The sequence below is a fragment of the Pseudophryne corroboree genome, chromosome 9 (assembly GCF_028390025.1).
Source record: "Pseudophryne corroboree isolate aPseCor3 chromosome 9, aPseCor3.hap2, whole genome shotgun sequence".
NCBI classification, from domain to species: domain Eukaryota; kingdom Metazoa; phylum Chordata; class Amphibia; order Anura; family Myobatrachidae; genus Pseudophryne; species Pseudophryne corroboree.
Window position 1 is genome coordinate 212,544,803 of NC_086452.1, and position 16,648 is coordinate 212,561,450.

Here is a 16,648-nt window from a genome sequence, read left to right on the forward strand (position 1 = left end):
TATCACAATTTACGAATGGCCGGATATTAAATGGCTATTGTACCAGGATGAAATAATCATTGCACATTGTTTCTCATATAGAATGTGACCATCATTTATTCTGCATATATCCATTTTGGATCATTTTGGCCGCAGAGAATTAAATCATAGGTCATATGAAACTGAGTACCTTGTGGTGTTTGTCTAGGTGACAGTCTATTTGGGAGCCAATTTGTTGCAGTACCAGGGTGTTCAGAGGTGGTCTCCCATCCTATTACTAACCCTGCCTTTCACTGCTTGGCTTCCAAGGTCAGAAGAGATTGGGCATCTCCAGTGAGGTATGACCGCAATTATTGAGCTCACCTTTTTTGGTCACCTATATGTTTGTAGTGTGATCACTGTGTATCCACATTGGTAAGTATTATAGGCAATCATAGGTCATATGAAACCGAGTACCTATTGGTATTTGTCTGGGTGACAGTCTATTAGGGAGCCAATTTATTGCATGATATTTTCTATGTAATGTTCATTTTTTTAATGTTCTTCAATATTTATTTTTTTACTAAAACAAAATAAAAACAAAATTTCCACAAATATTATTAAAGATTAAGAAAAACATGCCAAATACTCAATTTCAGGCCAACATTGATGCATATTGTGCAAAAATGTTACATCCTTATTTATTGCAACATTCTTTAGCCCTTTAAATGTGTCTAATGTTAAATAACTAGGATATATAATCTAACTCTTGTATTGTGTTAAATAGACAAAAGTCTACCCTTAGATCCCTTAATACATTAAACAAAATCAAATCCCACTCCCAGATTGTGTATTATTCATCTTTCTGTCTACTACCTATGGGCTTGTCTCAATCTTTCCACGTAACTTCTGTTCTTCTTTTATTTCTATCTAATTTCTTTTAACTCCAGCTCTCAAACCTAATATAATTCTGCAGAACATCTTGTAAATCATTGAAATAATGAGTTAAAATTCTGCATAAAAATTTAATTGCAGATTTATTTGTCTTCCATTAGTGCTTTACTAGTTGTCATTTATTTATAGGGAAATATTGTATTTAGATGTACAGTGAAATACCTTTAAAACATTACATTCAATCCTTAGATCCATTTCAATGTTTGTATACTAGCTTTATAGTTACTTCTTATAATATTATGCCAACCACCAATGCCATTTAAGAATATGGACAACAGTTCCACAGCCAAAGAAAAATCTTCTTGTTTAGTAAACTCAATGTTTTGTCTTTATGCCAATTACCAGTGATGTACACTAGTTGGAATGGCAAAAAGACATTGAATCTAAAAGGGGCTGCAGAGCTGAGTGTAAGTCACAAATACAGTAATTACACATCCAAATCCACATGCATGGAGAAATATGTGAATTTTACAATACTGTATGCAGAGTTGTACACATCTGTGTGATTGCACCACCTCCTTTACTGTACTTGGGGGGCATAGCCATCATCATCATAATAATTGTGCACTTGACTTATTTTTGTCTTCATTTTTTTCATACGTTACTATCCGCGTGGACTATGATTAGGAATAGTAACTTGAGACACCTTGCCTGAAGCTCCATGCAAGGGGACGATGTACACTAATGGGGCTTGTTTGTGGTAGAAAAGTGACAAAACCCAATCTGCCTTGGCTGCCTCGAGCCCGGCCCGAGCCAAACATGCAATATCCCGCTGTCAGATCTCGCGGTTTCAGCTCAGGCGCCAATTTCAAAAATCAGTTGGGGTGACCGCTGATTGGCAGAGAGAGCCGACTGCGCTCTCAGCCAATAAACATGTCCCCATAAACATTAATAGATAAATATGGCAACCCACACAGTTCTGACACCGCCACCCATACTGCAGACACCACCACCTGCACTGCAGACATCCCCACACTGCCTGCACCCCAGCACTGAGGATACCGCCGACACTCACGCACTGCCGACACCCATGCACTGCTAACTCAGCCAGAACCCCCACACTGCTGACACACACAAACACCCAAGCACTTAGGACACTGCTGGCACTCCCATGTTGCTGATACTGTCGGCACCCCTTCACTGAGGACACCGCACAAGATCCAAAACACCAAACATTTTCTGATAATGTCAGAAAGAAGCTCAATGATGGCTATATAAAACTTTGAAGACCAATAAATTGCCAATGTCTCAATAAAAGGAATGTGCTTATCTGTAGAAATTCATAAATCTTTTGTCTTTCCCACCAGAAAAACTTCTTATTGTGATGGAGAGATGTAAAAAGTTCTTCACAGTACATTAATCTTATTATCCTATTGCTCATCTTGTGGTATTAACATGTAGCTGAAATTCCATCTTTTGGATCCTGTAATTAGACTAAAAACACCCAAAGAGATGGCCCAGTGCTTCTTACTGGGCCTAATTCAGCATGGATCGCAAAAGCAAAATCTTTCTCTAATGGGCAAAACCATGTTGCACTGCAGGTGGGGCAGAGAGATTTAGATTTGGGTGGGTTATTTTGTTTCTGTGCAGGGTAAATACTGGCTGTTTTATTTTTACACTGAAATTAAGATTTCAGTTTGAACACACCCCACCCAAATCTATCTCTCTCTGCACATGTTATATCTGCCCCACCTGCAGTGTCCATTAGAGAAAGATTTTGCTTTTGCGATCAATGCTGAATCAGGCCCACTGTGTGGTATTTTGAGAATTTTTTATTATAAAAATATAATCAATTTAAAATATGCTTACATAGCAATGGCTGTATACAACATGTGTGGGGTTTTTTTCTTCACATTTCCAGACCTGTCCCTGAACAATTACAGTCACCTCTAGGCAGTGCCAGATTAACGTCCACATGGGCCTGGAGCGGAAATTGCTGAAGGGCCTACTGTGTGCTACCACAGAGCGTGTGAGCAGTGCTGTGGCAGTGTGCAATATGACTAGTGATGTGTGTGTAGGAGGGTCCTGTGCTGTTGGGCGGCATCCAGGGGTGTAAAGTCATTCCAGTGGCAAGTTGGAATTTGGAGCTCAGGTGGTCTTCTGTTTGTATGTGCCTACAGTATGCGTGTATGTGCTCCCCTATGTCTTTATGTGCCCATGTCTATATGTGCTCCTCTATGTTCATATATGCCTATGTCCATATATAAGCCTGTATGGGCACCTCTATGTCCTTTTGTGCTCCTCTATGCCCATATGTGCCTATGTCTATATGTGTTCCTCTATGGGTTGGGTACGGGATCCCGACAGTGATGATGTTGGCAACCAGAATACCGACAGCGGCATCTTGATGGTCAGAATCCTGACATTTCTTGTTAAGTAAACCAATCCTACCCCTCACACTCTCTCTAACCCTAAATCTCGCTCATCTCCCCTCCCACAGCTAAATTCTAACCTCCCCTTCCCACAGCCTAACCCTAACCTTCACCTTAGTGCCTAACCCTAACCTCTCTGCCTGCAGCATTACCCTAAACCTTCCAGGCATACTTGCATTCGGGAAAGGGGGAAAGAGAGAAAAAGTGGGAAGATAAAGAGAAGTGGGAGAGAATGTGGAAAGAGAGAAGTGGGGAGACAGAGAGAGAGAAGGGAGAGAGTGGGGGTAGACACAGAGAGAAAAGGGGAAACAGAAAGAAATGGGGGACGGGAGAAGTGAGAGTGGGAGAAAGGGAAAGAGAGAGAGGGAGAATCAAATGGAGAGAGAAAGAAGGGGGAAAACAGAGAGAGAAGGGGGAGACAGAGAGAAGGGGAAACACAGAGAGAGAAGGGGGTAGACACAGAGAGAGAGAAGATACAGAGAGAGTGTGTGAGAAAGAGAGAGTGTGTGAAGGGTGGAGACAGAGAGAAAGTGTAGGTGGAGACAGAGAGGGAAGGGGGAAACAGAGAGAGAGAAAGAAAGGGCGAGACAGAGAGAGACAGAGAGTATGGGGTGACAGAGAGAGCAGGGGGAGAGAGACAGGAAGAGGAGACAGAAAGGGGGAGAGGGGAAGATAGAGAAAGGGCAGAGAAAAAGGAGAGACAGAGAGTGAGAGGGAGGGGTGAGAGGAGAGAGGAGAAAGAAAGAGGAGACAGAGAAAAAGCGAAGAAAAGGGGGAGACATACAGAGAGAGGGGGAGAGAGAAAGAGGAGAGAGAACGGGGAAGTGGGAGAGAGTGTCTGTGCGGGAAAGTGTTGTGGCGCGTGAGGTGGTGACCTGCTCTTTTGTGTCATTCCAGTGCTGTCTTGTGCTGCATCAGTAAAGTGGTGTTGTCCTGTGCTGCCATAAGTCCAGTGGTGGTGTCCTGTGCTGCCATAAGTCCAGTGCTGCTGTATAAGTCCAGTCCAGTGGTGCTGTCTTGTGCTGCATCAGTCCAGTGGTGGTGTCTTGTGCTGCATCAGTCCATTCACTCCAGTGGTGGTGTCCTGTGCTGCCATAAGTCCAGTGGGGTGTCCTGTGCTGCCATAAGTCCAGTGCTGCTGTTTAAGTCCAGTCCAGTGGTGGTGTCTTGTGCTGCATCAGTCCAGTGGTGGTGTCTTGTGCTGCATCAGTCCATTCACTCCAGTGGTGGTGTCCTGTGCTGCGATAAGTCCAGTGGTGGTGTCCTATGCTGTCATAAGTACAGTTCTGCTGTATAAGTCCAGTCCAGTGGTGCTGTCTTGTGCTGCATCAGTCCAGTGGTGGTGCCTGTGCTGCCGTAAGTCCAGTGGTGGTGTCCTGTGCTGCCATAAGTCCAGTGCTGCTGCATAAGTCCAGTCCAGTGTTGCTGTCTTGTGCTGCGTCAGTCCAGTGGTGGTGTCCTGTGCTGCTATAAGTCCAGTGGTGCTGCTGTATAAGTCCAGTCCAGTGGTGCTGCCATATAAGTCCAGTGGTCCTGCCGTATAAGTCCAGTGGTGCTGCCATATAAGTCCAGGGGTACTGTCGAATAAGTCCAGGGGTACTGTCGAATAAGTCCAGGGGTACTACCGTATAAGTTCAGTGGTGCTGTTCTGTGCTGTGTATTATTTACTCCAAATAAAGGGGTTATTAATATTTAATCCAAATAATTTTTACAGGGTTTGCCCTGTGTGGTGTAGGGGTATGCTCTCCTGTGCTGAATATTATTATAATAACTCCAAATAAAAGGGTTATTATCCATATCATTTTTACAGGCTTTGCCATGTGTGTTTCATTTAGGGGTATGCGCTCATGTGCTACATATTTTTATAATAACTCCATATAAAAGGGTTTTAATTATCCAAATAATTTTGACAGGGTTAGCCCTGTGTGGTGTATGGGTATTCTCTCCTGTGCAGCCTATTTTTATATAACGCCAGAAAAATAATGGAGAACAACAATTTGAAGGATAAAATAAGGAAAGATCGAGAATCACTTCCTCCTAGTGCTGAAGCTGCTGACACTAGTCATGACATAGACCAGTGGTTCTCAACCGAGGTCCTCAAGTACCCCCAACAGTTCATGTTTTTCAGGTCTCCTCACAGTATTGCAATTGAAATAATTTGCTCCACCTGTGGGTCTTTTAAAATGTGTCAGTGAGTAATGAATACACCTGTGCACCAGCTAGGTGACCTGGAAAACATGAACTATTGGGGGTACTTGAGGAGCAAGGTTGAGAACCATTGACATAGACGATGAAATGCTATCAACGTCATCTGCCAAGGCCGATGCCCAATGTCATAATAGAGGGCATGTAAAATCCAAAAAGCCACAGTTCAGTAAAATGACCCCCAAAAATAAATTTAAATGGTCTGAGGAGAAACATAAACTTGCCAATATGCCATTTACGATACGGAGTGGCAAGGAACGGCTATGGCCCTGGCCTATGTTCATGACTAGTGGTTCAGCTTCACATGATGATGGAAGCCCTCATCCTCCCACTAGAAAAATGTTAAGCTGGCAAAAGCACAGCAAGATGGTATCACAAATCACCAAGGAGAATCCAAGTGTGTCGGCGGTTGCGATGCCTGACCTTCCCAACACTGGATGGGAAGAGGTGGCTCCTTCCAACAATTGCACGCCCTCTGCAAGTGCTGACAGGAGCACCCACAGTCCAGTTTCTGATGTTCAAATTGAAGATGTCACTGTTGAAGCACACAAGGATGAGGATATGGGTGTTGCTGGTGCTGAGGAGGAAGTTGACGAAGAGCATACTGATGGTGAAGTGGTTTGTTTAAATCAGGCACCGGGGAAGACAGTTGTTGTCCATGGGATGAATAAGCCCATTGTCATGCCTGGGCAAAAAAACAAAAAAAACACCTCTTTCTCCACAAATACGGACAACAGGTGTCAAGCTGTGTGTTGCCTCTGTCATTCTGTAATAAGTAGGGGTAAGGACATTAACCACCTAGGAACATTCTCCCTTATACGTCACCTGCAGCGCATTCATCAGAAGTCATTGTCAAGTTCAGAAACTTTGGGTAAGAGCGTAAGCAGTCCACTGACACCTAAAATTTATTGAAAAATGACAGGGCCATGCAGGAAATGCTGTCAGTGGCCCTAAAAATTGCAGGCCACTTTCGACATTCAGCCACTGCGTGCCGAAGACTGGAGCGCCATAAAACACTCCTGAACATGCCCTGCCATCACCTGAAGCAAGAGGTGGTAACGAGTTGGAATTCAACACTCTAAATCAAGCTTTTTCAACCAGTGTGCCGCGATCAGTTGCAAGGTGTGCCACGGAGCCAGAGCAGCTTCCTGCACCTTCAGAGTGAACTGTTGGCCCGGGCTCTTCTTAGAGGATCAGATGTGCTCCGGCCGTGACCTATGCCTCGAAAACGCGGCAGTGTGATATCATAGGTCACGGCCGCCGCATCTCACCACCCAGCCAGCCCACTCGCCTGCATACACATCTTCCAGTTCCCACCTGCATACACAGCTTTCCTTTCCCACCCACATCCACACCTGCCCCACCGCACACTGATCAGTATTCACAGAACTCCACTAGGAACAACCCCCGCCACTGAGGGACAGGGAGGAGGACAGCTGAATGGTAGGGGCTAATATTTGTTATTTTATTTCTCCTGTGGGTAACAATAGGATTTCAATAGGATTTATGTGGGGAGAATAAGAATTTATGGATTTATTTGGGGAACAATGTGAAAAATTCATGTGGGGAGAAAAAGATTTTATGTGGGGAGAAATGTGATTGATTTATGTGTGAGCAACATGATTTATGTGGGGAGAAATGTGATTGTTTTTTCTGTGTAGGCCAATGTATGTGGGGATTTTTTGTACTGTGAGGTCCAATGTGTGTGTTTTGTTTTTTTTCTGTGGGGAACTGATGGTGTGCCTTGGCAATTTTAAATTATTGTTCGGTGTGTCGCGAGTAAAAAAAAGGTTGAAAATCACTGCTCTATATGCTTCAGAGGATGGAGGAGCAGTAAAAGGTAATTCAAGCCTACACATCAACCTACGATATAGGCAAAGGAGGGAGAATGCACCTGACTCAAGCGCAGTGGAGAATTATTTCCGTGTTGTGCAACCCTTCGAACTTGCCACACGTGAAGTCAATCAGACACTGCCAGCTTGAGTCAGGTCATTCCCCTCATCAGGCTTTTGAAGAAGCAGCTGGAGAAATTAAAGGAGGAGCTAAGACAGAGCGATTCCAGTATGTGGGACTTGTGGATGGAGCCCTTCATTTGCTTTACCAGGATTCAAGAGTGGTCAATCTGTTGAAATCAGCGCACTACATTTTGGCCACCATGCTTGATCCTAGGCTTAAAGCCTACGTTGTATCTCTCTTTCTGGCAGACACAAGTCTGCAGAGGTGCAAAGACCTGCTGGTGAGAAAAATGTCAACTCAAGCGGAACGTAACCCATCAACAGCTCCTTCTTCATTTTCACCCGCAACTGGGACTGCGAGGAAAAGGATACAATTTTCTAGCCCACCCACTGGCTGGACAGCCATGAGCAAGTGTTGACATCTGGTCCAGACTGAAAGACCTGCCAAAGTTTACTGACATGTCTTCTGTCACTGCATATGATGCTGTCACCATTGAAAAAATGGTGCTATCGGTGACAGCATCCAAGTAGGCATTTCAGACAGTCCGTATGTATACTGGCAGGAAAAAGAGGCAATGTGGAGGCCCTTGCACAAACTGGCTTTATTTTACCTAAGTTGCCCCCCCCCCCCTTCCTCCAGTGTGTACTCCGAAAGAGTGTTTAGTGCAGCCGGTAACCTTGTCAGCAATCAGTGTAGTAGGGTACTTCCACAAAATGTGGTGAAGATGATGTTGATCAAAATTAATTAGAAATTCCTCCAGGAAGACTTTTACCAGCAATTGCCTCCAGAAAGTGCACAGGGTCCTGTGATGGTGGATTCCAGTAGGGACAAATTAATACTCTATGAGGGGGAGGATATACACTCTGAAAGGGGTGAGGAATCGGAGGATGAGGACAGGGTTGGACTGGCTCACAGGGGTACAGGGGAAACCACCGATGGGCCCCACTGCCTGAGGGCTCACTCCTTCCTCTAAGGATCAGGTTCCAGATTGTGCACTTGTATTATTCATGGTAGATCTGTTGCATTACACTGCACAAGACTATTATGCATTTCAAGCCTCTGTGGAGGCTGGCCACACCCTCTTTGTAGGCTGGTCACACCCCTAAATATGGGTCCCTATCACTACATTACCCCGGTGGGCCCTACATACACCAGTCCTATACTGGATGAGGATGACATCTTGCCTCTGTAGAGCCAGTTTGTGCAAGAAGAGATTAATTGCTTCTTTTTTGGTGGGGGGATTAATTGCTTCTTTTTTTGTGGGGGCCCAAACAAACCAATCATTTAAGCCACATTCATGTGGCAACCCTGTTGTTTAAATTATTGGTTTGTTAAAGTGTGCATGTCCTGTTTATACAACATAAGGGTGGGTTGGAGGGCCCAAGGACAATTCCATCTTGCACCTCTTATTTTCTTCTTTGCATTATGTGCTCTTTGGGGCCTAGTTTTTAAAAGTGCCATCCTGTCTGACACTGCAGTGCCTCTCCTAGATGGGCCAGGTGTTTGTGCCACCAACTTGGGTCACTTAGCTTATTCATCCAACGACCTCGGTGCAACCTTTTAGCCTAAAAACAATATTGTGAGGTGTTCAGAATAGACTGGAAATGAGTGGAAATTAAAGTTATTGAGGTTAATAATACTGTAGGATGAAAATTACCCCCAAATTCTGTGATTTTAGCTGTTTTTATGTTTTTTTTTTAAAAATCATCCAGATCCAAAACCAAAACCCGAAAAGGGTGGTTTTGGCAAAACCAATCCAGAGCCAAAACACAAGCGGGGATCCAGATCCAAAAATGCCAACGCTTGCACCTCTAGAAGAACCCTCTGTTAGTACAGGTTCAATAAATAAGAGAGCAAATAGGGATCTAGTGGCGCTAAACTGATACCAGTAATGTGTTTAGTAATACCACCATAAATATTATTAATTCAAAGGCATTTTGACATAAAACACTTTTTAATTTGTTAAAATGTCCATCAAAACATTCCAAGCTGTGTGCTGTTACATCAAAAAACATCCATATACTGTATTGTACAGACGTAAGAGACATCCGATGATCACTGTATATTCAAATATTCATGGAGAAATCAGGAATTTGTACTCTGTTATTGGCTCATGTAGATACAGATGGAATTCATAGAAAATCCCTATGAATTCCATCTGTATCTACATGAGCCAATAACAAAGTGCAAATTCCTGATTTCTCCATGAATATGTGATTACACCGTGATTATCGGATGTCTCTTACATCAAAAAACATCCATATATTGTACAGATGTATCAACACACAGCTTGAAATGTTTTAATGGATATTTTAACAAATTCAAAAGTGTTTTATGTTAAGATGCCTTGGAATTTACAACATTTATGGTGGTATTACTGTACACATTACTGGTATCAGTTTAGCGCCCTCAGATCCCCATTTGTTTTTTATCTCCTATATAATAGCCCTATTCTGTGACCTTGTGATTCATTTGCTAACGCTGGGCGGAGTTACAACACTGGGCGGAGTTAGTCAAATGAGTCACAGAGATCTGGCCAAATCTACAGGAGACTAGGAGCAGAAGCAGATAGCATGGGCATTGGGCATGGCACAGGCAGGGGTGCAGACCTCCCAGCTTTCTGCAGGAGCTTTATCCAGGCAGAAGGAGGGAAACACACTCAGGGAAAGGGGGCGTGGCTTCACGGGAGGGCCCCGTTTTCGTCAGTGAGGGAGCATGCCCAGCGCTCTGTGAGCTGCTGGCATGCTCCCAGGGGCTGATTATGAGTCCGGGGGGCCCAGGGCACTTGTGACAGGGGAGCCCTATCTCATTGCTGTGCCTGCTGTGGGTTAGGGGCGTGGCCTAATCGCGGCCCGCGTGGCCACGCCCCTTTATGCAAATTTCGATTTTTTTTTTTTTTTTTTTTTTTTTTTTTTTTTTTTGATGGGATTTTGGCCCCTCAGCTAGGGCTAAATCCAGAGGAGGTGGTCGCTCCCCCCTACACACCCGCACAGGGAGAAGAAAGCAGGGAGGCTGCTGCCTCCCTGCAACACCACAGACCTGCCAATATGCAGCAGCGTGTGCTGACTGTAGCAAAAATGCTGCCGCTGTTGCTGGCAGGACGGGGGGGGGGGGGAGCTTCTGAGCTGGAACAGAGCTACTCCAGCCGGGGGGCCCCCTAAAACTGTGGGGCCAACGGTACGTATCCCCTGCCCCCCCCACCTTAATCCGGCTCTGCTGCTGGAACCCCCCCATTAATCTGTACCCCCTGATGCCCCCTCTCCCTCTGTCTCCACTATTCACCGCTGCTCTGCTAAGCAGAACAGTGAGTACAGGAGCTTTCCAACTGCCCCCCCCCACCCCACCGCCCGACACTGCGACCCGCGGGTGGGACAGCGGGACAGACCCCAAAAAATGGGACTGTCCCGCGAAAATCGGGACATTTGGGAGGTATGGGGGCATGTGAGGGGGTATGTCATACAGACAGACGGGCACCGGCTCACTGTGTGCTTGACCCCCCACATCGGCATACTCAGCAGGGTCTCTCTGGTGCGGAGGAGCGTCACTTTCTGGCACACTCCACGCTTCTTAGCTGCAGTTTAGTGGGGCACCTGCCGCTGTGCAGGTTCCATACTGCCTCTGTTATCTCCAGCCCCAGCAACCCCACCGCTAGCTGCAGCACTGCCACCCGCAGTGAGGTGCGCCCAGCTCATTCACACACTTTAGCTGGCGGGTAGCGCTACAGAAATCCGAGCTGCTTGCAGGCTCAGACCCACTCCTCCCTCCAGCCGCAGCGTCTCCTGGGAGCTAACCAGTCACTCCCAGTCTCCCCTTACCACAGTGCCCGGAAGCCGTGAGGTCCGCGCCACGTGCATGCTATGACCCCCTCCTCCCTCCAGCCGCAGCATCTCCTGGGGGCTAACCAGTCATTTCCAGTCTCACCTTACCACAGTGCCCGGCAGCTGCGCGAGGTCTGCGGTGTGTGACTGAGTAGGGGGGGAGGGATGCGGACGGGCAGAGGAAGCAGGAATCCAGCCTGAGAGAGTCAGCCATGCCAAGTCTCCAGCAGCAGCAGATCCCAACAGGTTGGAGTGGAACAGCAGCAGCCAGCAGCAGTGACTCCGGTAAGACACATCTGTCTGTCACCACTGTTTTGTCCCTAATACCAATCTCTCCCGTGCCCTGTGTTCTGTCATGTCCCTGTCACCCCTGGCCTTGCCCTGCCACCCTTATCCTGGCCCTTTCACCCTTATCCTGGCCCTGTCACCCTTATCCTGTCCCTATCATTTCTGTCCTGGCCCCGTCACCCCTGTCCTGGCCCCGTCACCCCTGTCCTGGCACCGTCACCCCTGTTCTGACCCTGTCACCCCTGTCCTGGCCCCGTCAACCCTGTACTGACCCTGTCACCCCTGTCCTGGCCCTGTTACTGCATACCCTCCAACTACCTTTTATGGCATATACAGTACCCGCAGCTCCTCCAGACCTCTCCCCAATGCACCACACCTCCGCACCTTCCCCTCCACCACATGCGGCACTCCACCCCTCCCCCACATGCTGTGCCTCCAGACCCCCTACACCACCCGTGGCTCCCACTCCTCCACCCCTTCACCACCCACAGCACCTCCAGGCCCCTTCCACCATTCACCCCCCTTATATGTCTCCCCCCACACCTGCCCCCCTCCACCCACAGCATCTGCAGACACCCTCCTCCATCAGCGGTCCCCCCCTCACCCACCCCTCCCCCACCAATGGCACCCCCGCACCTGCCCCTCCACCACCTGCAGCACCTCCGGACCTCCTTTCCCATCCGCCGCAACACCCGTACCTGCCCCTACCCTACCCATGGTGCCTGCGGTCCCCTACCCCACCCCCGGCACTCCCGTCCCTTCCCATCCCACAGCACCTCCGGAACCCTTCATCCATCCACAACATCCCCACACCTGCCCCTCTCCCACCCGTGGCACCCCTGCCCCTCCCCCACCTTCAGTGCCTCCGGACCCCTCCCCCATCTGCATCCCCCACTCCTCTGCCCCTCCCCCACGCGCAGCACCTCCCGAACCTTCCCCATCCGGGCCCCACCCCCACTTCTGCCTCCCCTCCACCCGCAGCATCTACAGACACCATCCGCAGTCCCCCCCGCACCCGCTACATTCTGTACATCGTGCCCTGCAGGTGCTATTCACGCCGTCGCAAGGGGCTGCGCCTCCTTCACCATCGCACGCCCTTTCATTGTGCAATATTTAACCACTAACAAAGGAATGCAGGTAATACTCCATATAATACAAATATTAAACCCCAGAAAGGCATGCAAGGGTTAAGGGGGCGTAGCCCCTTGCGACGGTGTGAAGAGCGCCCGTAGGGCGCGATGAAGCACCTAGTATATATATATATATATATATATATATATACACAGAGAAAAAACCACAGCACTCACCACACCAGAAGCGGGGCACAGCTATGCACTTACCACTCACAGGGTGGGGTGCATGTAACACAGCACTCTCCACCACAAAAGCGGGGTACACAGCTGTACTTACCACTCACAGGGCGGGGTGCATGTAGCCCATGACCACATCGCTCTAATAAATACAAACAAAGAACCCAGCACTCACCAAAGTAAACTCACTTATCCTCAACAATTCAATAAATAAATGATGGGGGTTTAGTTGGTGGATTGGCCAATGCACGGAAGCCTGCATACCGATTTTCAAGGTACCCCAACTTCATGCAGGTCCTACACTATCACAGAGTCTTAAAACCTGCATGAAGGTGGGGTACCTTGAAAATCGGTATGCAGGCTTCCGTGCATTGGCCAATCCACCAACTAAACCCCCATCATTTATTTATTGAATTGTTGAGGATAAGTGAGTTTACTTTGGTGAGTGCTGGGTTCTTTGTTTGTTTTTATTAGAGCGATGTGGTCATGGGCTACATGCACCCCGCCCTGTGAGTGGTAAGTACAGCTGTGTACCCCGCTTTTGTGGTGGAGAGTGCTGTGTTACATGCACCCCACCCTGTGAGTGGTAAGTGCATAGCTGTGCCCCGCTTCTGGTGTGGTGAGTGCTGTGGTTTTTTCTCTGTGTGTATACGATGGGGTTAATCTATGGTTAGCTCTTATTAACCGTGGCCACTAGCTTTCTCATGCACCCCTGTGTGGACTTTATTATCCTGAACCTGTCTCAGCTGTTCCTTAACAATCATCTTTGAGCCAGTGCAATAGGTGACTAGTGTGCCTTTAAAAGCCATAAAGTCTGTGGCAGGTACACATTAAATCTAGTGAAGTGGTCAGGTTTTAAGACTCTGTGATAGTGTAGGACCTGCATGAAGGTGGGGTACCTTGAAAATCGGTATGCAGGCTTCCGTGCATTGGCCAATCCACCAACTAAACCCCCATCATTTATTTATTGAATTGCTGAGGATAAGTGAGTTTGCTTTGGTGAGTGCTGGGTTCTTTGTTTGTATATATATATATATATATATATATATATATATACACACACACACACGGCCGAGTCTCATTAATATTACCACCTCCTATATTTGTTGTCAGCAGTGGGTAGCCCATGAAGGACGTCATGTGGATGAAAGGGGAGATTTATCCGAGTTACAAAAAAGGGATGATCATTGGCTTTTGGGCCAAGGGTGGCAGTATATTTCAACCAGTGTAGTTTGTGAACTGTTTGCATGTTGCTGTGGTGAAGGTGTGTCGTGACTGGACAAATGGCACCATTGCGAATAACCATTGTGGAAACTTCGGAGTGTCACGGTCCAGGTAATTAAACATATATTCTCTCAAGTGCCTGTCCAAACTGTCACTATGTTAAAGGCCCAGTTGCTATCAGTGTGGTCTGCGTCCAATGCATAGTGTGGCAGATCTGCAGCCACATGTAACACAAACATAGTTTCCCTCCTAAATCAAACATGGGGGCTGCCATGTTTGATCTGGTCATCTGATTCCAGTGAGCCTCTCCTGAGCATCCTGCTGTCCAGCTGATCATCCCAGCCAATCCCTGCATACTGGCTGCTATAAGAATGCTGGGTAAGATCTGCCTAGTCACCAGTGCTATGATTGTCATTCCCTGTATGGTTGTTTGCTCTCAGCTGCTTTCAGGTTACCTTGCTTCAGGAGATTCCACTCTGTCCTGAGACCTGAGTTCCATCCAGCTTGCAGCTCTGCCTTGCTCATCGGTGTTCCGCCAATGATACTCAGCTCCATTGGTGTTCCACCATCGATCTCTAGCTCCATCTGTGTTCCTCCATCGATACTCAGCTCCATCGGTGTTCCGCCATCGATCTCTAGCTCCATCGGTGTTCCGTCATCGATATCTAGCTCCATCGGTGTTCCTCCATCGATACTCAGCTCCATCGGTGTTCCTTCATCGATCTCTAGCTCCATTGGTGTTCCGCCATCGATCTCAAGCTACAGTGGTGTTCCACACCAATATCAAGTATCATCGGTATCCATCTCATTTCCAGTGGTCAGTAACCTTGTGCTCATTCTAATTGGGACTTTATCAGTGGTTTACACTGTATCCAAGTCTGCTGCTGTGCTTATTTATGTTGGGACTTCATCAGTGGTTCACACTGCATCTAAAGTCTATTGTTGTGTGCTCACCCATATTGAGACTTCATTAGTGGTTCACACTACATCCGATATTACATCTTGCCATCGATGTTACATCTGCTACAGCATTGCCTCAGTCCCTATGCCTAAGTTACTGCATTATCTGTGATACCGAATATCTGAGTCTATTACCAACTGCTGCTAACTATACCGTCTTGCGTGCTGAATAAAATACTTATTTTATTTTACAATCTCTGTTGTTTGGGTCACGCCTTCGGGCCTATGCTCTAGTACACCACATCCTGATTAATGTACAAGAACTTAATCAAAGCTCCCAGTTCACATACCATTCTGCCCCTACGCCTGAGATCTCTACTGTTCAGAGTCAGACCTCAGGCGTGACACGGAGTACCACATGCCATTGATGTGAGAGGTGAACGTCTTCTATGAAGGTGCGTGACGGCCGACCAACATGCTACAGCTCACTGTCAAAATTAAACTAGGGGCTACCAGACGTGTGTCTAAAACAACAGTTCAGCCCATCTTGCTGCTGTTCATGCTGCACATGGCGGTTACTCTGGCTTTTAGCTGGTGGTCATAATAATGTGACTCAACTGTGTATATATCATGTTTTAGTGTATATTGTTGAGCACATTGTGACAGTAAGTGACTTAACAAAATGTTATTTTATTTATTTTACGTACATACACTGTCTTGTTTGTCATATATCACCGACCGTTACTATTAGCAATGTTAATACTGGCCTTGGGACTAGCTGATGTGAACAACCTGGTCACTGTCAGAGGCAGCTTAACATAGAAAAAAAAATGTTGAATGATAAAAATTCCTCAACTTTGCCTGTGGCTGTAGCACTGGCAGTGGGAAGGAAACAGGGAGGGATTTATGGACATTCTTCAGTTATTGTAAAACTGATTGTAAGACACTACTACTTTTTCTAATTTGTGAATTTAAGTAGCATTTTATATTTTTAAGGAACAATTATACTAGATATTTACAGGAAATAAATATGACCTACTGTGAAGGAGATATGATTCTGTATTGCACTTGTTTGTTGTAATAAACTTAAGGGAATTAATATGTATATGATATATGGGAGTACTATGGTAAGTCAGACTCAGATTGTAACACATTCTCAGCCTACTAAACCTAGATTACTAAACACATATCTAAAGTATACTAACTTCTTAATGGAATTTTAGAGAAATGTTCTTCAGCAAAATCTATTACAGTATCATTAAACTGCAAAAGTTATGACTAAAACATTGACTAAAATTAGACCAAAATGTAAACTTAGATCCACTGACTAAATTTTGACTATAACAAAGGGAAAAAAAGACTGAAATGTGACTTTAAATCAAGTCCAGTTTTAAGTAAATGAAGAAGACTAAAACTAAATTGAAAATCCTTGCCAAAATTAACACTGCTTCCAGCAGAGAGTGATGATTTATAACACAGGACACTGGGATGATGATCCTCAACATGCAACCAGCTTGGGGATAATGGGACAGGCATCAGATTTTGGGAGACTATCATTACTGGTGTTGTGGTGTCCTTGGTGTGGAGACCCATATACTGTACAGTTGTAGTGAGATATAACCCTGTGTGTGTGTCCTTGCAGCATGGTGTGAACCTATGTTTA

General features: G+C 46.3%; 1 pseudogene; it reads right to left on the reverse strand.

The window, feature by feature from the left end:
• Positions 1–211: 211 nt before the first annotated feature.
• On the reverse strand, positions 212–331 carry LOC134965008 (5S ribosomal RNA; annotated as a pseudogene).
• Positions 332–16,648: the final 16,317 nt, after the last annotated feature.